The sequence below is a fragment of the Bombus pascuorum genome, chromosome 7 (assembly GCF_905332965.1).
Source record: "Bombus pascuorum chromosome 7, iyBomPasc1.1, whole genome shotgun sequence".
NCBI classification, from domain to species: Eukaryota; Metazoa; Arthropoda; class Insecta; order Hymenoptera; family Apidae; genus Bombus; species Bombus pascuorum.
Genome location: NC_083494.1, coordinates 8956667 through 8978940, shown reverse-complemented (window position 1 = coordinate 8978940; position 22274 = coordinate 8956667). Strand labels below are relative to the sequence as shown.

The window sequence follows — 22274 nt, the reverse complement described above, 5'->3', positions numbered from 1 at the left end:
TAATTAACATTTCTTACTCATAGTGTTCTAAAGAGAAATATGTAGAAGAAAAATATTGAACATTTTCCAAGGTTAAATTACAATTTCTTAGGTGGATTTATGGAAATGTAAATTCTCATAAACATTCGCAGTCTATACGCAACGATACAACGTTTTTTCTTTACTCTCGCTGCATCCATTCTCTAAAAATTTATCGATATATTTAAGTGACACTAACAATGATTAATAGAAAATGGTGAAGCCCGATCATTTGAATTTAGACGAAACAATTTTGTTGAAATCTTCTCCTGAAATTGGGGGATTACTATTTGCTGTACATCGAATTATCGATTCCCCGGCAGAATTATCGACGTGCCCGTTCCACTCTTTTTCTTCCTTCAAACACAGCCACGTCTCTCGTCAGCAACGGATTCGCCACGTCGTTGACGTTTGTCAGCCCCGCTGTCGTGTCACCGATAAAACAACCCCGTACAGCCATCCACCCCACTCGAAGGAATATTTTTCGTCGGCATCGACGAGCGTCTGTCGTTCATTCCCAACGAAACACGTCTACCAAAAGAATCAATCGATGCAGCTTGGCTTCCGAGGAATATTTATCCGGTTGTTTGTTCGCGGCGATTTACGAGCCACGTACGGCCACCTTGACGTCCGTGGCCATCAATTTGTCGACCCCTCAAGGTTCGCCTCGGTCGTGTATTCGGGCTTGCTCGCGACAGACGTAGGATTAAAGCTCGCGAGGAAAAAGGTGCTCGTGTAAAAAAGAATGCTGATTCACGGTGTTGCGGGCTTTAGGGAGAGAAAAAAGGGAAAAAGAAAAGAAAGAGAGAGAGAGAAGGACGCTCTGATCGACGCTGGCAGTCTGCTCGTAGCTGTGAGTCAGGTAAACTGATGTGGACTGATGCAAACTGGTGTAAGCGACGTCGGGGCCAGGTGAGGTCACGCAACGTCTTGGAGCACACGTCCAAGTAGCCCGGTTGACGTGAGAATGGCGTGTAATTTTCAAATGAGCCATTGAAAATACATCTAAGCACGTTATTCGCTGCGGCGTCGCGATCTTTGCACCGTGAACGCTTTTTTTCACGCCACCGCAGCCACGTGATTGATTTCCACTTGAGAGAGGTCCCGTTCTTTTTCGACTCGCTTAGAATGTAAGGATTCGATCGAAACGGATTTAACGCATACAAGTGGTTTTTAATACGTTCTCCTGGTGTGTTATCAATGATGTACATTAAATTAGACACCTGAGTATTTATCACACTTTAACTTGCTTTTCTCACATACTAAATTCGCTACGATCTGTCTATATTCCATTCCATTATATCATTGGCTTCATTATTAGAAGAAAAATCCTTCCCATCTTGAAAGAATCCAAGTGAATAGAAGCTCAAACTAGACTAAAAATTGATTCCATTAGTCCCTAAAATTTCCTGCAACCCCAATAGAGTGCCGAAGTTCGTTCGGGGAGAGTCACTGGCCGGCTCGACAAGAAAGAAAGGAACCATCGGTCACAGGCACAGAGAGATCCGGCTTTATCGGTCTCGATCGCGACAGATACCCATCCCTCAGAAACAGGAGAGCCGCTCCCCTTTCACCATTCCCTGAATCGTTTCATTTCCCTTGGTCACCGGACCGAGAGAAGGATCGAGAGCCGATAACCGGCGATTGATAAATGGACAATCGATGCCCCCCCAACGGACTAGGGACGTTTCGAATCGGCGTCATAAACAGCTGACCACGTTTTGGTAACATATGGCCGTACAATATTCCCAGCATCCTTACCGGACGCTGGACATAGTCTCTATGATTTTCTCGGTAGACCCCGACCAGTTCGTTCCGAACACAATGACGCGATACCGGAGGGGAAAATTAGCTACGAAGCTCCGTTGCTAGAAGGAAAACGGCCTGCATATCCAGCTTTTAAACTCCGGTCTTCGGTTCCCTTTTGTTACCAACAATTATGTTAATTTCTAGTAAACAGCCTGTCTACGATTTTGATGTTCATCGCGCATGGCTTGAATGTCGCATTCGCATGGATATTTATTGCACAGACAGGTTTTAGGGCGCATCGACGGTACGATGGTTTTATGGGGAATTTTTGTTTGGACGTGGGAATTCAACTTTGGTATTATAGTAGGGTTATTTTGACGTGTAATAAAGGGTTTATTGACTCTTCAAATAGATGTTTCATTGAAGTGTTTTAGGTAGAAGAACCAGAATCTACTGGTTATTTTTCTTTTGATGTTTGAAGAGGAAGAATAAGCTTGGATACATATAGTACAGCGCTTAATATTCGATAATTACACGAACTAGCAATTCCTTTGAAATCTCCTCTTAATCCGCTGTTCACGAAAGACAGCGCCGAAATTTACCGAGGAAACTCGTTTCTTTTTTATTCAGCGAAAAAGGATACTTCTCTGTGTCAGCTCGTTGAACTGGTCGGGCTTAGACGAACATATCAACTTTCGTTGTAAAATTATACAGGCCATGCAGGTTCCCGTTACATATTCCGCAGTTTAAGAATCCGCGCCCTTGTGCGATCGACAGGATAAACCTTCCCGAATTTCTTCGAATTTCTACTCTTTTATTCGTTGTTAATCGCTCGTTAATCTTTCGTGTGTAATTTCTTCTCAATTAATTCACATGATTGAATCCTATTAAATTCACAGAGTAATTACAAGAAGGGATTCCAGGAACTTGTTCAACGTATTCTCTTGTGCATTGCCTCTTCTTTCGTCTAAACTCTTCAACTTTACAAAGTTCGACGAAACTGAGGCATCTAATAACAATATGATAATTTTTTCTTTCAAATTGTACAACTTTGGAACTTCTCTTCGCATCCTTCACGCGTAACGGACTTTTGTAGCATTTCCATTGTATTTTGATATTATACATTTTCCATACGCTGAGAAAACAATAACGCCTTTTACGTATGATTCCGCTGCTTGATCCTGAAAGGGTTAACTTCTGTTTATCCACGAGCGACACAAGCTCCATCGTCCAATACATTCTTTCAAGTTCAATTACCAAACGACGTGGCTCTTTTTTTTTATCCCTGTTGGAGGCACAATTAGCCCATTGATCGAAGTTCCAACTTTATCGCCGCTGCTTTCGTACCCGACAATGGCTCTTAATTGCGTCTGTTTACAAAGCGGAGCATTCTCCAATTAATCAGCGGTTACTACTCGACTTATCGCACGCATGCGCTCCCTTTATCGTAGCTATTTATTCGTGGTATCGCGGCGCAGATACCAACGTACGTCGCTTAATCCGTCGCGGCACACGTCGTGCAAGAGACTCGCGCAAAATTACCTTATCGTCGTACTCCCTCTCGCCGTTTATCGTGCTCCTCCAGCGAAACGCCACGCTTCCGCGATTCCCGCTGCAAGTTTACAAGCTGATCACACCGCGATACGACACTTTCCAGATTCACCGGGAAAAGTCTGCGGATATTTATATTCGTTTCGACCGCAACACCCTGTACGCGCTATTTTCGACGCGAGATTCGACGCTAACATCCGCGACGACTGGTCCACAATGTGCTTCTTACCAAGAAGTCTCTTGTGTTTCGTTGCAGAACGGATGTCACGTGTTATTTTATGGGTTTTTACGATTGGGAAGAGGGACAGGTATTCCTGCTCGAAAGTCTTACTAACGCTAAGATCTAACGTGTTTTAGCGTTGTATCTTAATGGATCTGGAGAAGTTTGTTTCAAAATCCTTAACCTATGTCAAGGACTGGTGTTTTACTAGAAAAATCGACGATAGAATCCTGAGACTTTCGGACAGAAGCGTAGGCGAATTAATATCGAGTCACTCTCGTGGTATAGATTAGAGGACAAAATTCAACTTCATTCGTATCAAAGTTCGATTTTATCTCTGACTTTCAGTTTACGTTATGTAGAATACTGAGTATAGACTACGTATAATATTTCAAACACAGTGTTAAGTGGGTATACAGTGTATACTATAAACATAAAAAATATCATAAGACAAGGGGTTAAATTCCAAAACAACTTTTACTCTCTTAAATGCAAGAATTATTTGATCATTATTAGATAACAATGCTGAACTAAGCATAGCCGAGAGAGATGCGTGACTTGAGGTTGTTCAAGGCTCCCCTCAATAAACGATAAGACTCTGTTTGCAGGTTTATTCGAAAGGTCGGGACTTCCATAAGAATGTCAGAGTTGAAATCGAAAAATACCATCGGAAATCAACGTGGCCCTGTTGAGGAGCTGCTGCATGCCTCGGTGAATTACCAATGTCGTTGATTAAGTTGTCCCGATGCGGGTCGATCTGATTTGTAGATTGGTCTTGCGAGTCGTTGCGTGTCCGATCCCATGAATAATGAATTCGCGCGATTCACGATTCGTTTGCGATAACGCGACCGGAAAATTCATAAAACGAGCTGGTATGCGCTTCGAACGACTTCGAGCTAAACCACAAATGGGAATTTACAATTTATAGAGCTGGAGGAACGAGCGATAACACGACTCATCTATCTAGTCTCGAAATCGGGCGAGGGACAGTCAATTTGTCTCACGATGACAACGATGATATCGTCGAAGGAACGTCGATGTTCTCTCGGGCGGAGCAGAAGTTAATGACCGAACAGTTAGACACCGCTGAAACGTTTATAGTATAGCGACCATTAGCCTTAACACTTTTAAGCTTCACGGTCGCCGTGTGGCGGCTGTAGTGTTGGATGGCACGAGAATTGGACGATTGCCCGGCGACAGTGTTCCCGTATCACCCCTGCCCGCGGTATTAACATTCAACGCGGACTTAAATGAGTTAAGCGTATATTTATCTTTAGCTAATGCACTTCCGCGAAAAAGCTCGCCTCGAACGAGCATCGAAACGGCATCGATCGTAAAACGTTTTATATCTGCCGCATACCTTGGCGTTTTCCGCGTCGCCGTGCCTTCGCCATCGAACTCCAATAGAGAATTCTCTTCGTTGCCTCCTCTAACTCGTTTATTCAACGACCCATTGCCTATAATACGGTGTATATAAGGTGTTACGAAAGTGAGTTCGAGGCAATTTTTTCAAAGTAATTCTATTTTATTCGATTTTTATTTTGCTCTACGAATATACGCACGTGATATCAATGAATCAGCTGACGAACCTTTCGAGTGTGCGATGAAAAATGATCTCCGAATGAGATTGAAAGGTACGTTAGCTGATGCATCGATAGCGGTATATTTCCGACGTTCTTTTTATCTTCAGAAATCTTTATATCTTTGTATCTTAAGAAGCAAAACATTGAGCCACACTTTTGCGCACCATCGTTTCGACGTCGTGAACCGACCTTAGAAATATCCGCCACACATTTTGTGACACCGTGTATACTCCAGAACATGATATGTTACTACATTGGAAAAAAATCACTTTGCATAATCGCGTCCTCGGTTATGAGACAAGCCGAATCGGTTGCATAATCGAACAGGAAGTTATCTCGATCCTGTGTAAAAGGTAGGAGCGAAAAACACGTGGAACATAAACGTGGCGAGATTCGCTGGTGTTCATGGAATGATTTCGATCGGGGTCGGTTCTTGTGTGGCACGCGTTTCGTGCTAAGCAACCAAGCGAACGCGACACACCTGGCCGATACGGTGCACGCAATTACCGTTTAAATAATGAGATTCCCACTGGTAACCTTTTTAACACCGCGAATACCGATCAGCCAACCGAGTGTACCACGTCGAAACATGGATTGTAAACGACGTTTCTACGCGAGGTTAAGCTCGTCAAGAGTGCCGAGATAAGACTGCGACACGCGAGGATGATAATCGTGTCGCATCGGCAGTTGAAACACGCTCCAATGAAAGCGTTAATAAATTGTGGGAATATTAATTGCTACGATAAGTCGCGGCAGTGGTATTCTAATGGACCTACGTCCGTCAAAGAGAACGACTGTGTTGTCCATATCAATCTTCCATTCAATTTTTTCTAACCCTGCCGCATTCTTTAGGTCACTCGCAACGCAACATCGTATGTTTTCCTATTATTAAAAAATTTAAAGGTTACAGGCAAAGAACGTGATAAATGAAGTTTTGCTATCTGCTTCAGGGAAATAATTTTGACATTTTTCTTCTTAACGTTCTACATCGATTCTATATTACAAAAATTGTAGATACGTTTGAAACGGCTATCGTCGATATGTACGGTTTCTCATCCCAAGTAAAACTTTAGTTAGTTACAGTAAGAATATTTTCAAGATATTGAAAACTCTTCTGCTTGTTGAAACAATAGCAAAAATTTATAGAAAAATTAAGGTTACAATTTGAAATATGCGAAACCGTGAAACGACCAGATTCGAAAAGGACAAAGCTCCCCGTTACGTTTCGTCGTAATAACGACTTGGAATATGATACAGAACTGCGCCTCGAGAAGCTCTCGAAGTGTAACAACCTCTTTTACTTCTCATCACTCCCGTTCATTTGCCAGATCTTAATTATCTCGGGTTGGACGATCGTCACCAGGCTTCGGAGGACGGTTCTTCTTTCAAGCTTCTTTATCTGCTCTGGCCCGAATGGCGGTATTAGGGGAAGATTACCCCGGTCACAGGAGACGCGACCAAAAGAGAGATATCATTAAAGATATTATCGTGACAGAAGCGTAAAGCGATTCGGATCGAGCCAAGGGTAGACTGCACAAAAGCCCCGTGACTCACACTTCCGTATATTTAACGTATCTAGCAAGGGCGGACCCTTACTTGAACAAGAAATATGCGACCAAGAGCATCGAACAGATGCAATTCGTCGCGTTAGGTCCCATTACGCCCGATTAACTTATAAATCTCCTCGAAACGAACCCGGCCCACGCGACTCGATGTGCTCGAGCACACGCTCTGGCTTTTCTATTTAATCTCCGCTGCGATTCGTCACAATTCTACGCCCTGACGAAGGAAATTGAAAAAAAGGAACCCGTGGGAGGACGTGAAAGTTTGGTCAAAAGTAGAGTGCTACTACGTCGCGTTGGACGCGTTTGGAGGTGTTTGACGAAACCATTTAGCGGGAAACTCGGCCCACGTTTCAGTGGCGTCATTTTCGTAGCCTCTAAATGGAACGTTAATTTTGTTGATACAGTATGAGGACATAGGCTAACTAGATTCATATGATGAAACATATGGTGTCTTCATAGCGTATACACGCTCTATCGTGTATCTGATTTCCATTACACTAGAAGATGTCTGATTGTTTCGTTTCAGTAGGGTAAACACGTCACGGGATGAACAATAATTAGAGTTCATGCAGTGAGAGTTCAACAATTTTTCTCATTACATATCGTCTTTGTTCGATAATAGTTTACGTTCGGATGAGTAGATTTAGTGAGTGAGGGCTCGTTTAATCGAGCATTGGTTGTGACAATTTGATTGCAATAAACGGAGTGTTGTGTAAAACTTTACATACGCGTTTGATGTAAATTATCGTGAAATATCTTGTCATAATTTTATATCCTCTTTTTGCATCCTAAAAGTACATGCTGCGTCGTACGAACGTGTTAATTAGATACGAATAGACAGTTCATCAAGAGTACGTCTCTTATCGATATTATTACGGGTTCTCGAGTCATGTCTCGTTAAATATACAAGCAATCAATGGTAATAAGAATACAAAGTTCTCTCCATATTTATGGCCCGTACACGTAACAGTCGCTACACGTGGCGAGACCATAAAAGTGGGAGTGATTCATAGACGAAGGGAGTGGCCTTGATATGAGATCTTCTAATCTGCCTATAGACGCAAGTTTATTAGGCGAACGTTATGTATAAACTCGGGCCATATTCATCCGACGATTCTTCAACACGGAGTTAATGAAATATCTAATTACGGTTCGCCTTTACGCGTTGAAGAACGAGGCGTAAAATAGCGAACAGGTCGAAGCGGTCAGAGAAAAATGAATTACGAGGGTGGATGGAAATTAGTCACAGCGTGCGGCGAGGCTCGATTCGTTCGCCGCCGGTCCTATTATTATTATTCCATGTTCAGGGCTCGTGTATCCATTACTGTCCACGTGTAATACCCGTGACAAATAAACAAGTGTCAACACGAGACAGCCAAAGATCTGCGAAAGGCAGAAAGAAAAGCGGCTGAACAGGGAAAAGGATTTGTTACGAGCCGCGCCGACAAACAATGGACAATAACTCTCAGACTTGGCCGTGCAAATGCGCAAACGAAGCTTCGGGCGAACACAATTCTGCTTCGTTATTGCTGTTTAAAGCTGTTCAGACAATAAACAATTCGTTAAGTTACGATTTAATTGCGAGCAACGGTGAAACCTATTTCGGAATTCTTTTTCAAGATTGATTTTTCTCACGATACTTGTTATATCTGATTTTTTGTGCCCATGTTTCATGACACGAAAGGTATGCTACCTGAATAAAAGGGAACACACCAGTTGGTGGATAGACGCGACCTTTGACAAGCTTAGGAATAAATCTGTCTTTTGTTCGCGACCAGGTCTATCGAATTCCTCGATGAACGTTCCACCAGAAATTACGTTTACCTGGAAAATCCCTGGCAGCTCGGTTGATTTTACATGATCCTTTTCTTCGAGGAACCTCTCCCACATTCCTCGATCCGTAAATCACGAAACCACATACAGCGAAACTAGAACTGGAGCGAGAAACACGTGCTTCTTGATAGTCTACCAATTGGCGTGAGTTCGTAAGAAGTATGGGTCGAGTCGAGGAGCAGGTGCGAAAACGAGACCAGTGGACGCGTCGAGGAAGGGGCAGGAGTCGACAATAGCTGGAAGAAAAATAAAATCCATCGCAAGGGAGAACCAATTCGTTCTCTCGTTACCTACTTCGCTCTCTACCATCCCTTCACACTAATATGTATTGTATATACCACTTATGATATACCATACTTGATGCGACCAGCGAGTCAGATAACAAAATGTCATCGTGTTCCCTATGGAAAACCAGAGCAGATGCACGATATTAGGCAGACATTAAATACGGAGCAGGGTGTTGGCGTTCCCAGACGAAAAGCAGCCCCCTTGGCAGCCCAGTGAAAGCCATTTAGAATCTCGCCAGGGCGAGATGGTCGCGCTGCCACTTGAAAACCTTCGTTGCGGGCACAAAAAGCCAAGGGGGTGCAACGTGCAGGATTCTGGGTGCCAAAATGAAGCGACGTCTCGCTCGAGTGGCTGTGGGCCCCGACTCTGCAGGTACTTAAGATTCTTACTCCGAAATGGTTGCGGCACGAGACGATGTGTCGCACGACCTAACGACCGCCGCCACCGCACTTCGTCCCTTTCTTGCCTACGGAATGAATTTTTCGGTTTCAAAAACCGGGCGAACTCTTCGCGCGTCGAGGGTCAACGTTCGTCGCCGTCGCCGTCGCCGTAGTTGGTTGCTGCGCGGACTCGAACGAAATTACGCGCGTAATTACGAAGGGAGAAGCTCGAACGAAGAGGAGAACGCGACCTTGGTCGACGGTCGAAGACGCGAGGTAATTCGTGCGAGGAATGCGCGCACGGAAAGCCGGCAACCAGGAAGATGAATCGCGGCTACGCGGCGGGAATACGTTACGCGGCTGACTCGTGTGATTAATCGCTGTGAACTTGGCGACACGCGTTCCTGCCGATTTGATAACCGTGAATTATCGAACGTGCTTCTCCGCCGGTGATCGATGAGTTCGTCTGCCAGATCGATGCTCAACATTCTAATTGCCGACCATTTAAAATCTTCTGGGCTTTCAATTTCTATCGAACGATCCTCTGACGTCTTGTTTTACGATCCCTTTGATATTCTTCCTCGCCAGTGATTTATCTTATCGTCTCTTGGATGCGTTTTCTTCGTTCTCTCCCAACAAAGGAGGCTCTAAATCTTTGCTGACGGGACACAGAGATTCCCGAAACGATTCACGAAATCGAACGGTGGTAACCGACTGGTAAAAGCTGATAATTTCATTTACGCGAAACGCGGCGTGCAACGGACCAGCGAAAAGAAGCGCGAGCGAGGAGACGAGCCGAATGGATATTGGACTGACGGCGGCCACAATGGCTCACCATGGGCGGTCCACGGCTGAGTTACGAGCATGGGAACCATCAAATGGAATCTAACACCTACGGTGCCGTAATACGGTTTTAACCAGCCGCTGGTCCGCCGCAAATCTGCATAAAATATCGAATTTCGAATTGAAGCGCGCTGAACGGATTAAAAAGGGACATAGAGGTGTCCGTGGTTCTTGATGTTTTAATCTTCATCCGGTAAAGATTCGTGGATTTTTGAAGGAACAGAGTTTCTCGTACGGATGTACGCGAGTCGTAATTTCTAAGAAAACCGTTTACTAGCCATAAGTATATTTGATCAACGCCTTGAAATTCAGTGGGATAACTAGCAAAGATCGGACCGCATATACTAGTTATATGCAATGCAAACAAGGGAAATAAACTTCCCATTTTCATGGCAGTTCTCGAGATAGTAATAACACCTTGGAACCTATCACTCATCTTTCGAAAAATTTATTTTCCCTGCGTCGTTGAAAACGCTTCTTACGTTAACTTGCATGAACAATAATTTCCTAGATCGCAAAACGAACTAGAAGAGAGCCACGAATATCTAAGTGGTTCTGATCCGGCTTTCCAATCGTCCAAGACGATAAAGACGTCCGCCATTGATGTGGTTCGTTACGACAATATAACGATCCCGGGGCGATACGATGCAATCAGCCTGAAGAACCCTCTTCGGTCCGCTAAAGCGCAGTGGCTGAAGATGAGCAAACACGGGGCTGACGATCGGTTTACCCGACGACTTGGCCAAAGATCAAGATACCTGGCCGCCTATAAATAGATCCATCGGCTCAATAATGAGCCGGGAGCGGTCGGTTTATCGATATCGATCGCGCAATATCGTGCCGCTCAAAATATCTGGCCGTGTAATAGAATCGATAAGAACGAACGTACGAAGAAATAACGTCGGAGGATTGAACCAGAGGCGACGCTCGATCCGCTCTCCCAACGAAAGATCCACCAACTCTCTCGAATCGATTAGCCTCCAGCTTAAAAATAATATTTTCTTTTTTATTCGCAGGAAATGACTGGAATTAAACGAGTTGCCGTCCGGGTTGCTTCTTGAGCCATTTCCTATCGACTAGTATCGAGAGGCATCGTTAACGATAAACGTGCTCCACGATATTCATCGTTGAAAGAAAAACGTCAAGGTGACTTGGATAAGGAAATAGAAGTTGCAAAACAAAGTGTAAAAGCACGATTAAATAATATGTAAAACGAGGTGTAGAAAGATAAAAGATAATGGAACGCGGCCAAGTTTAATTTAATTTAGAAAATATAAAGGTGGTTGAAAGCGGATTGAAATGGCGCCACGCAGACTACAACGGAAGTTGTTCGATTGTTTGGAAGCAGATTTTTGGACGGTAATCTGGGTAATATATTTCATGATTCACAGACATTTTGCCGGGCGCAATTGACAAGTTGCCAGAAAGAAAATGGCAAAACGTTGTTCCTCCGCGTCGTTGCGTTTAGATCCAAAGTCCATCCGCGGTACATGTGACGGGGCTTTCTTTCGTCGAGAGGGAAAAGTGTGGACTGCAACGTATGAAAAGTCGGAGCTGGAGAGTGCGTGCTTTAGCATGGCTGAGTGCGTGCGTTTGCACGTACGTACAAGTGCCTATTTTTACCGCCACTTAGTGTGTCGTGAGGGTGAAGTTTAGAGAAGGTTAAGAGAGACTATTTCGCGTTACAAAACTTTCTTTCTATCTCCAGGGAATTACCTTCTACGATAAATCCGAGCGAAACAAACATCTTCGACGATGAATCTTTGAATGGAGAATGTCAGATAGCTATGAGTAATTATTATTAGTGACGAATTTTTTCTATCTAGTAACCACAGACTGACTGTGAAAATATTTACCTAAGTCCTGTTCGAAGGTCCTGTCGTGATTATTCACGAGACAAGATCCTCAAACTCAGTTTTTCATTCATTTCATTCGTATCTCGTTCTCTCCTTCTCTCAACCACGTCTCTTTCTTAAGAATTTCTAACATTTGCTCGAGGCATTTTTAGTATTTTTGCAATATTCAATTATTAGATTGTTATTTATGCAAATTGCAAAGAAATGGAACCTCTATACAGATCTGTTTTACCTTCTAAATACTACAACGTGTATAACGAGTATAACGAGTATAACAAGTATAACGAGTTTGCTTTGCATATTTTGTATATGTTTATATAATATATGCATTCTCCACATTTTTACACACTCAAACATCTGCAATTCATCAACTGTTAATAAATTGTTTATATTATATTTCATTAACTACCTATGTAACACTGTCGAGATTTCAAGATTACCTGTTTCCCCTCGCGAGCACAAAAATTTTCTACTCGACGAATATTAATAGCAAAAGTTCCTAACTACACAGAATTACTATGTACAACACTGTGACATAAAAACCTCTATAAACTCATCTGTGATCGATCACGTACGCCACATACACATACACTATACACGCATGCTATTAACTTTTACGCATACTATTCAATACCTGTTCGGTGCCTACTGACTATCGTCGTGGAAGTAGCGATCGTTCTATCTGAAACGAGGGTATAAACTTGCCTGTGCCTTGTCGTTAGTGTAGCCCGAGAAACTTATTCGCCGATAAACGCCGAACATGCGTACGATATCTGGATCCTTAACAATCGTTCCGTAAATAAATGGCGTTTAACCTCAGCGGCCTTTCGCCGCGTCACACCGCACCGTATTAATAGGAAGTTCACGTAAATCCAATTTAGAAACCATGAAACGTTTAAGTAATCTTTCACGGTGTATCGAGGCGCGGGACTGGATTCTGCTTCTCGTTGGATTAAAGGTATCCGATTCACGGTGTACTTCGATTAAATTTACGATATTCAACGTATACACTAACTGCACGTTCGCAAAGAAACGTCGTTGATAATTTATCGCAACCAGTTTATAGGTTTCTGTAAAGATAATCTTGCTCGGTATTTTGTGAAAAATTATCGTTATAAGGATTAATGGATAACTGGTACGAATGTACATTATACGGGAAAGTTCCATAATGTATACTGTGTTTCGTTCCTTCTCGAGTGGATATTGTTGTTCGGATAACAATACCAAACGAATCTTAAAATATACGATTGTTACGATGATACGAAATTGCCAGAGAGTTACCATTTGGAGTACAATCGATCGCTTATTCTACTTTCTTGTTTCGTGGACTACTAGGCAAATGATGGAAAGTCATCCATGGGAACTTATGATGCTATTCGAAGAAAACAACTTGATATTTCTGGCATCGGAAACTGAAGACTCGAAGCAGAAGAAATCGCGAAACTTTTATCGCCAACCAGACAAGATCAATATTATCGAAGGCAGAAGCAACTCACTCTGGCCACGTCCACGAAATTCCACGATAAGTTTTTCACCACCCGATAACTTTTAGCTGGTATCAACTTCTGTTTGGTAATGTTACTCCTTTTTCGGAGATCCGCCGCAATCGCCTTCGATGAGTTTGCGAAAGCTGTTCAAGAAACGAGTTTTCTCAAACGCGTACCTATCACACGAGGGAAAAATTATAGAATTCCGAGAAATTGTAAAATGTTTCGATTACTGAGCTTTCGAAAATTTAAATGTATAGTGCTATGTTACCTAATATTTGCTCTTTCACTAGTTTATATACGTAGTCATTTTACACGCGGTAAAAAATAATTTAAAATATATATAAGAAAAGCGAGTGGATTTTTTAAATTATCTTTCTATAAGTCTGCGTAACTCTGTGCCATAAATTTTCAATTTTGCCTTATTACGCGATGAATTTTCTCGCGTAATTAATCGAACGATGCGGAATTAAACACATGGAAAATATTCCGCGTTGCGATCGAATGCTTACGTAGCTGAAAAAAAAACAACAGGTAATGAACGAAGCAGCCAAGTGGCTGCTCTTTTTTCGACCGGGTCGATTCCGCGTTGCGCGCTTATTTCAAATACACTTTTATTTTTATTTCACACATTTATCGCGAATCCAACATTTGATTAGGTAGAATTTCACCGTGCGCCGATCGTTTCCGATGATTGCTTTTTGTTTCATTTACTTTCGAAACCGTTCCTTTCGAGTTTCCTCGCCATCGTTCGATTATGAATTCGATCCGATGATTCTTTTACGATATTCACGCGATCTTTTTTTCACAGAATCTTTAACGAACATTCCATCGATAAACTCGTTGGACGGTAAACAAAAGTTCTGGAAAAAGTAGCCACCCACGCGCGTTCTCTTTTCAGCGACGCGTCAAAATAAACAATCTACAAGCCGATCGTTTACTGTCTTGCAACATAAAATGCGTCATACATGCAGAACAACTTATAATTACACAGTCTTCGAGCAAGCAAAATTGCATTTCGATAATAATACCTTTATAATAAATATGTCGGCTTAGCAGGTAAATAAGAAAAAAATTCCTCCTAAGAAATAAGAAAATTTACATAACTTTTAAAGGCGTCTATTGTACCTTCCCTACCATTTCTCGGTTCTCAGTATATTATGTCGAGATATTCGAAATACCTCGAGGTTTTTACCTGTTAAAATTATTATATAAGCAATTACGAAATAACGACTACGCGTTTCAAATCGAAAGATGGTACAAAGCGAATGATAAAATTTCAGTTTCCTTCAGTTTCGAAATGATAAATAGGATATTTTAACCAAGAAGGGTAGTATTATCCTCGGCACAGACACACCGCTAAACTTCTTCGTTTCTGAATTACATATTCCGAATCTTCTTTGAAAACGTTCCATCCTCACCAACACCGTCGCATGCAGCAATTAATCAATCGTATTCGAATAGAAACGCAACACTTAACTATTTTCATCACGAACCGCTAACCAGCAATTAATCAACTGGCATTTCGAATAGAAATACGACGCTTAATCATTTCCAGCAGCGTAACTCCGCTGAAACTAGCATCAACGGAGTTCGCAAACTATCTCAGCCAATAACCCAGAACGATATTCTACCATTTTATGTAGGTTCGTGAGGGAGAGACTGACTGGCTTCCTACCTGAATCCCCAGTTACCTGACGCCCTCGTTTCAACCACCGCCAACAAATCACATCGATAACGAACGTCCATCTTCGCCCACATCGCGCTGCCCTCGTTTCGCGTTAATGTCACTCCACGTTCGTACGAATCGAGCCAAGCTCTGGATATATTCGCGATTCGTTCTGAGCGAGCGAGCGAGAACACGCTCGATTGCCTCGTTCGCCAGTGGATTTCGAATTTACTGGCATTTCGCGCGAAGAAACTTTATGCCGAACGCGATCGAACATTGAACGCTACGTTCGTTTCCACTTCAATTAGAACATCCTTCGTTTCCCCCTTTACGAGCCTTATATAGGCAAATCTTAAACAGACGCACCACCTGATCACGAAAATTTATAGAATTAGAGAAATTTTTCGTCCATTGGATATTTATCTCTTTCAAAGTTTTATCTCTTATAATTAGGCGCGAAAGTAATTTTGAAACAACGAAGAAGTTTCGACGTCGGATAATATCCAAAGAATGGAGATCTGGAGAATGAATTTCTAAAAAATACAAAATTACAAAAAAAAAAAAAAATACAAAAAAAAATAAAAAGAATATATGGAAACGTCTACACTGAGATTAAAGAAACGAAAAGGAATTTCGTAAAATTTTTAGTCGATGCATCATACGTCCATTTGAAGGAATGGAAAAAGAATTTGAAGAAATTTCTATTCAATGGATCGTTCGTTTTAACCTCTCAATGGGGAAACTTTCCTTCTTCTGCTATAGGAGGTCTTTTCGAGGTCTACAAATTTCCGTGAAATTCCTTTGAGCCAGGCTTCAAGGATGCCTCTTTGAGACCCGTTCTTAGAGTCAAGTCCGTTGTGCATAGGACACTAATTCGATGTACGAGTATGGTAATAGAGTACTAATTAGAGTGCTTAGAGAACAGCAATAATGAAAAGATCACTTTTAGGGAGTTCTAAGTGTATCCTACTTAGGAAAGCTTCTCTGATAGTCGGGTCTGAGTCACGTCACAGAGGATGCTGTCCCATACCGGGAACTAATTTAGCATAAAACACATGTCAGAGGTGAAACAATTACACCGGTGGATGGGTCGGGTTACTGCAACGCTCGCAAACTACGATACCAGGGATAAAACGAAAGAAGAAAAGAGAAGCGCGATCTAAATGGGCCGCTCCTTTTACGAGCGAACGTACAATGAGTCGTTAGTCATCTCATCGAACTTGCGAACTCTAGAACGCAGGTGTCTATGTTCGTGAATCGGTTCTACGCTACACCAATTCCTACACGATCGACCTTTAGCGTTTGTCGCCGCTTTCGCCACACGCACCGTCGAACGGTCATTCAATGAAAGTCGATGATCGACGAGGAATTGCTGATTATAGATCGATCGGTGTACGCGATAAAAATGTTTAATGTAAACTGACAGGTGCCGAGGAAAATTTCTTTACGGTTTCAGTAAATGTTACAAAGTCGTTAGCCGTCGGAGTAACTTGTCATAGTCGGAGAGAAATGCGTCAACCTTTTTGTTTGAGAAATAGCTGCTCAGGTGTTCAAAGTTTATTTCTCGGAGTTTTCATATTTAGATTGGATTATTCAAAGCATTGAGAGTGTTTTGGAATATATTTCCTACGCTACTAGTCTTTCAGCCCACGTTCATTTAACATCGCTGATTCAAAGCGATCGGATTTCCATGCAGTTACACGGTAACGCTGTTGTATCGTCTAACGAGCGGTATAGAGATTTTTAATGTACACACGACAAAGCTTTGATAGGGTAATTGCCTCTAACCATTGCCACTTTCGTCCGCGGAACATCCCATCCATTATGTTCTCGAATAATTTTATTATATCGTCGAACGTATAATGGCACGCTCTTCCATTGAATCACCAACTCGAAATACCAGACGTAACGCGATTATCGTATCAAAATCGAATTCGGATAGTTTCTACAATTTCGATTCCGTTTCGCTACAGCACATTCCAAACTGAAGTATTTCAACGCATTCGGAGTATTCGAACAAAGATTCTCCACGAAGAAACCAACGTTCCACCGAAAAATTATTCCGGAGCGCATCGAATTCCTTTGGTCGGCGCGAAATAAAACGCACCTCCCGTAAAATATTCGAAACTCGGTCCTCCAGAGACCTACAACTAACTTATATTCGCTCCAGACTGCATATCGACCCTCGGAACACGTGCATTTGACGCTTTTTTTGTTTGTTTGTTTGTTTTTTTATTTGCAATTCCACGAAGTGACCAAGAGATTGGAACTAAAACAGGCCTGTATCGCCCGATTCTACCGCAGGGGACCGCTGTTTCCGGTGGGAGAACCGCGAATTCGTCGGCCGGAAACTTCAGCAGTGGAACAATGCGCGCCATAGCTTCGAAACTGTTCGCGTGAACCGCGTAAACCGGAGGCGATTTACGTAATACCAAAGATCATTAAACAGAAGAATCGATGATAGTCGGTTTGTTTGAATATCTGTTGGAAGGTATTTTTTTCTTTGGAACACCGTCGATGACGCCTCAAGATAAAATACAAAGTCGTATTTCAAGCTAATTCTATCGTGTCGAATAGAATGAATTGCAAATTACTGTGTGTATTTTTCTACTTGATTTAGAGGGAGCGGTGTATAATATCGATATTTGATGAATTGAGCAATACATTGCTTCGTAATGTATCATTGCGCGATTAATCGATATAAATCAACGGTACATCGAATAAATCAAAATATTAGAATTTTATAAAAATTATATCAAATATGTAAATCAATAATACAACTCTATCGAAATTTCTTATATCTGTATGAAAACGTTACTTCTTTAAGTTTCAACGATCTCAAGTTCAGCAACTTCTCAATCTCAATAGATTTCAACGATCCTAGATTTAAAACTCTTTCAGTTTCGTAAAATTTCCACTAAAATTTTCGAAATCCAAAATTTAAAAAATCCGAAAGAAATTTTCACCAAATTCCAACAATCCTATAATAAATCCTACAATTTCGCCAAATTACAACAATCCTAAGTACGTGATTAACTTAGCAAACGTATCACCCTAACACATCCTACAAATTTACCTACTCATTTCAAATTTCGATCGTTCACAAAGTAAAGTAGAAAGGGAATCAAGTTTTGCTACTCACTGGCGTCTTAATGAAACAGAATCCTCTTCGGTTCCTCCTCGTTCGTAGAAGCGTTCCTGGATCCCGGGGCGACGTGCACGTCGCGTGGTTTGCCGCGGATGCAGAGTTCCGACCGGGAGCCGGTTTCGAGACGTATCGGCTGACGAGACAAGACTGAGACGAAGGAGAGGAAGGAGTGAGAGAGAGAGGAAGAAGCGCACGTGGCGGGAAGGCAAAGAGCGCGACCGCAAAAACGGCAGGCTACGACACGACCTCGGCGACGGTCGCAACGAGACTGAACTTCCAGCCAGGCCGCCGCTCCAGTCTGGAAACAGCTGCTCCGCTAGCCAGCGCCAGAAAACTACTCCGTCGCCTGGCGGACCGGCAAGCCGCGCCAAGTGTATCTTCCACGAGTGCCGATCGGTCCGTGGAAGGGGCACGGCGTAGAAAAATCACGTTTCACCCTATTGGTACCGCCTGATCCGCCTGTTGTTCTCCTACTGTAGTTGATCGAGTTTGCAGGATCGAGAGAGGTCGTCTCCATAGTGGGGTGTTAAGTAGCAGTCAATTAGAACTCTGCTCTTGGAGCTTTCCAATGAATTTCTTTGAATTTTCATTTCTTTATAATTAAATATCGGTAAAGAGCTGCTTCTGGTTTCATTCGTAACTTGATGGATGAAGGCAGAATGATAATTGGATTGATGATGTGTTTGTTGAGTCTTGGATCGTCATTTATTGGTTCAGCTCCAAGCTCGTCTGAATATTTTGTCTATACTTCTTGTACCATCTATACTTTCTCTTTTATTAAGTATATTTCAATTTCTCTCACGTACCTCAGGTTTGGAATTATGGATGGTTAGAGGAATTGTTCAGCGTTCGTTCCATCCCTCGATACAATATTACTGCACATAAAGCACGTACGTAGAAAATATGTTCCTATTTCTTTTGCTTATTTCAGAACGTAGATTCATCTCCAGTGGTATCGACATGCATTTATGAACCACCTTATATATAGCTTGAATTAAATGGATTCTCCGATCCAATCACGTGTTCGATAACGCACAACTAATTAACCAATTCATTTCATTCAAACGCGCGTATAATCTCAACAGCTTGGACCGAAGATTCGTGGAAAAAGAGCGAGAAGAATATCTGCTGGTGGCAGGATAACGTATCGCGGGTGTAGCAGGCAAGGCGCCTCCATGGTATCGGGGCCATTACCTGAAAAAGCGAATACTCCCCTTCACTGACAGCTGCTCTCACGTGTAAATATTTACATTTCGTATGAGGCCCGGGGTCGTTCACACAAGGCCTGCAACTTGCAGCCCAACGTTGCGCAGTGCGCCTGAATGCAACGAATGGGAATGCAAATTTAGAACGAAGAACCACCTACTTCTCCCCCGAAGCGTTCCTCGATCACCTCGTAAAATATCTACGGTGAAAAAAAAAAAAAAAAATATACGACGGCTGTAAAATGCTACGTCAAAACTATGTCATTCTTCCGTGTCACCAATAAACGAATCGTCAGGATCGTAAAGATCCAACATACGAAACATGACTGGAAAAACGATCGAAAGCCAGACTCGCAAACGATTCGATAAATTTTCCACATATATACGCGTTCGCGTTCGAGGGAGCGAACGATGTAACCGTACCAGGCTTTTATGCCGGAATGATAGTGTACCTTTACCGCGTTTACCCTGTCATTTACCTTACCAGTCGTTGCAAACCAGCACCTGTGCCGTAACGCGTTAGTCCCAGGTTATTACGAATAGCGTATCGTCGTCTAAATCCCACCTGTCACGACTACCACGTTTATTGGCCTAAATTCGAGAGGAAAGTTTCGTTCCAGATTGTCTAACGACCGAGGATGATGGCCTCGAGTTGGAATCGAACGATCCCAAACCCTAGCTGATAACGGCAAATTCGGGGAATCCTGCATCGTGCGTGTCACCCTAAAGCTTATCAGTGCTTTTAACCAGGATTTAGACCCGTGTGTTCTAGACTCGCTTACGGCATACGCGCCGACAACAGACCATGGCAAATATTAACCTAGGCGCTATCTTCGATACGGGTACGCTTCCTGTCTTTCGTTAATGTCTTTCATCCCTAGCTTAATATGTTTCTTCTTTTTTTTAATCTCCTTCGATAGGATTTTATGGTGTAGAATAATTTTTAGAACTATGTTACGCTCTTCGTTGTTATTAAAACAGGGGTCGTTCTTTTCCAGAAAATGCATAATTTTTCACGTTAGAAACATTGCAATCTTGTTGCTCGCAGATTGTTTCTTTAAAAATGCACGAAGACAAAATCCCAACAGTTGCGTCTGTCTAAGAGTCGAGCAATTAAGGCTAAACTGTCGTTTTAACGAATACGTCAGGGCTTTCAAATATGCACACAGATTCTTATGAGTGTACGAGCACGGATATTTAAATATTTCATTCAGAACAGTCACACGTATATCAGGATACTCATACTGTAACCACAACTTGAATCTTAAATAATTAAGACGACGCAACGTATGCGTCAGTAGCTGCAATGTGTTAACCTCGAGTAATTATAGCTCAACGTCGACTGTAATCAAAACTTAGGAAGTGTTTAAGCTCCTCCAGAGTCCGGCACCCTTAAACACTCGACATTGCTGAAATCATTCTCCTCTTTTTGCCTCTTGTCTTGGACCTTCCTTCAACAGTCTATCCGCGTGTCGTCTCGCGAGAAACAAATCATAGCTCTCGTCGGTCATCGAAAAGGCAGAGGCCACTTGTTCAGACCGGCCAGCCGTCGTTCTCAAGTATTCAGCCAGCCGAACACACTAGGCATCGTGCTCGCTTTGACCGAGTCGCATGCATAACTAAGTCTTCGTGGATCGGCTATTTATTTAGACTCGAGGCTCGAAACTCGATGGCGCCAGAATATTTGCGATATTGCGGAGACTGGTTCGAGTGGGCGGTCCAGGTGAAATGTTTATGCGTTTTCGTAGAAGCTGCACGCTCAGGCCTCTTCCTCTTCAGGTGGGGAAACCGACGAAATATACCGTGAAAGGGCAAACTTATACGCGAGACCGAACGTTAACGTTTCTGCAGTCGATTGCAATTTTGAGAACGGTTTTGCTGCTTGAAAGTAGAAACCGTGATAAATTAGATTTATAAATGCTTCGATGTACAAACGCTGGGACGCAAAGTAAAGAGAAGTACCTAAACTTCGAGTTGCTGTGTATTCGATTGCAATCCAGAGTGTCACTCGAAAATAATCAAACCGAACATAGAAATTTCGGGAAATTGGTGGACGTTCTGATGTACAAAGGATGCACGCTGAACTATAAATTTTGGCTTGAGTCTCCTATATTAAATTACACTTTAGCTTCGCTAGTTAGAATACACGATCGAAGCAGCACAGTTCCCCTCGCATTCACTGCGACAACCCATTATTATCGGACGAGTAAAAGTTTCCAAGGGGAACCTACAGAGATGGAAATATCTGAATAACGGATACCAAGAAGTTTCATTCTCATCGAAAAGGAACAATACTTATCGCTTTAGTATGTAATTCCATCACGATTGTTATGATTGTATGTGCACGTTCCGTGCAGCGTGAGCGCAAACAGTCAGCGATCTTCTTCTGGTAAGTTCACGAGTTTGGTCGAAAACGAGCAACTAAGCGACTCGTTCCGACCTGCCACATAATTATTCTGTTCTATTGGAGTCACAACGACCTGACAGGCAGCTGCTCAGCTCACGCGACCGCTTTCGTCTAACGCGTCTATTCCTTTTCGATTCCCCGGGGGCATAATTAAAGTCTCGTAGATCATGCGTAAACGTGTCCCTATGATACGTAATAATGATGCTTAGGACACGTTTGTTATTGGATAATTACACGAGCCGCTTGAAAACTACTTGATCGCTTTGATCCTGATGAACGTTTGAAAACATCGATGTGTTAACAGGATACTTCAATGGATTTATTAAGATTATAGACGCATCACAATTATGTCATCAACGCGTATTTTGATGGACGATATCCCGGTATATATGTAATGAGATCTGTCAAGAGCCTGAAAAGATCAATTCAAGATTCAAGAAAAATTGCCAATTGATGAGAATGTCAAGGTGGT

The 22274-nt window shown here is 42.5% G+C and overlaps 1 protein-coding gene across 3 annotated transcripts in view; it reads right to left on the bottom strand.

The window, feature by feature from the left end:
• LOC132909170 (extracellular sulfatase SULF-1 homolog) overlaps positions 1-18559 on the bottom strand; it is a 78385-nt gene extending 59826 nt beyond the window's left edge. For 2 of the 3 annotated variants that reach the window (XM_060963820.1, XM_060963822.1), the window contains exon 1: positions 18185-18558. The gene's annotated coding sequence lies outside the window, so the exon portion shown is untranslated. Of the gene's footprint in view, positions 1-18184 lie in introns of all 3 variants that reach the window. The other variant, XM_060963821.1, reaches the window with a different exon arrangement.
• Between the last annotated feature and the right edge of the window lie 3715 nt (positions 18560-22274).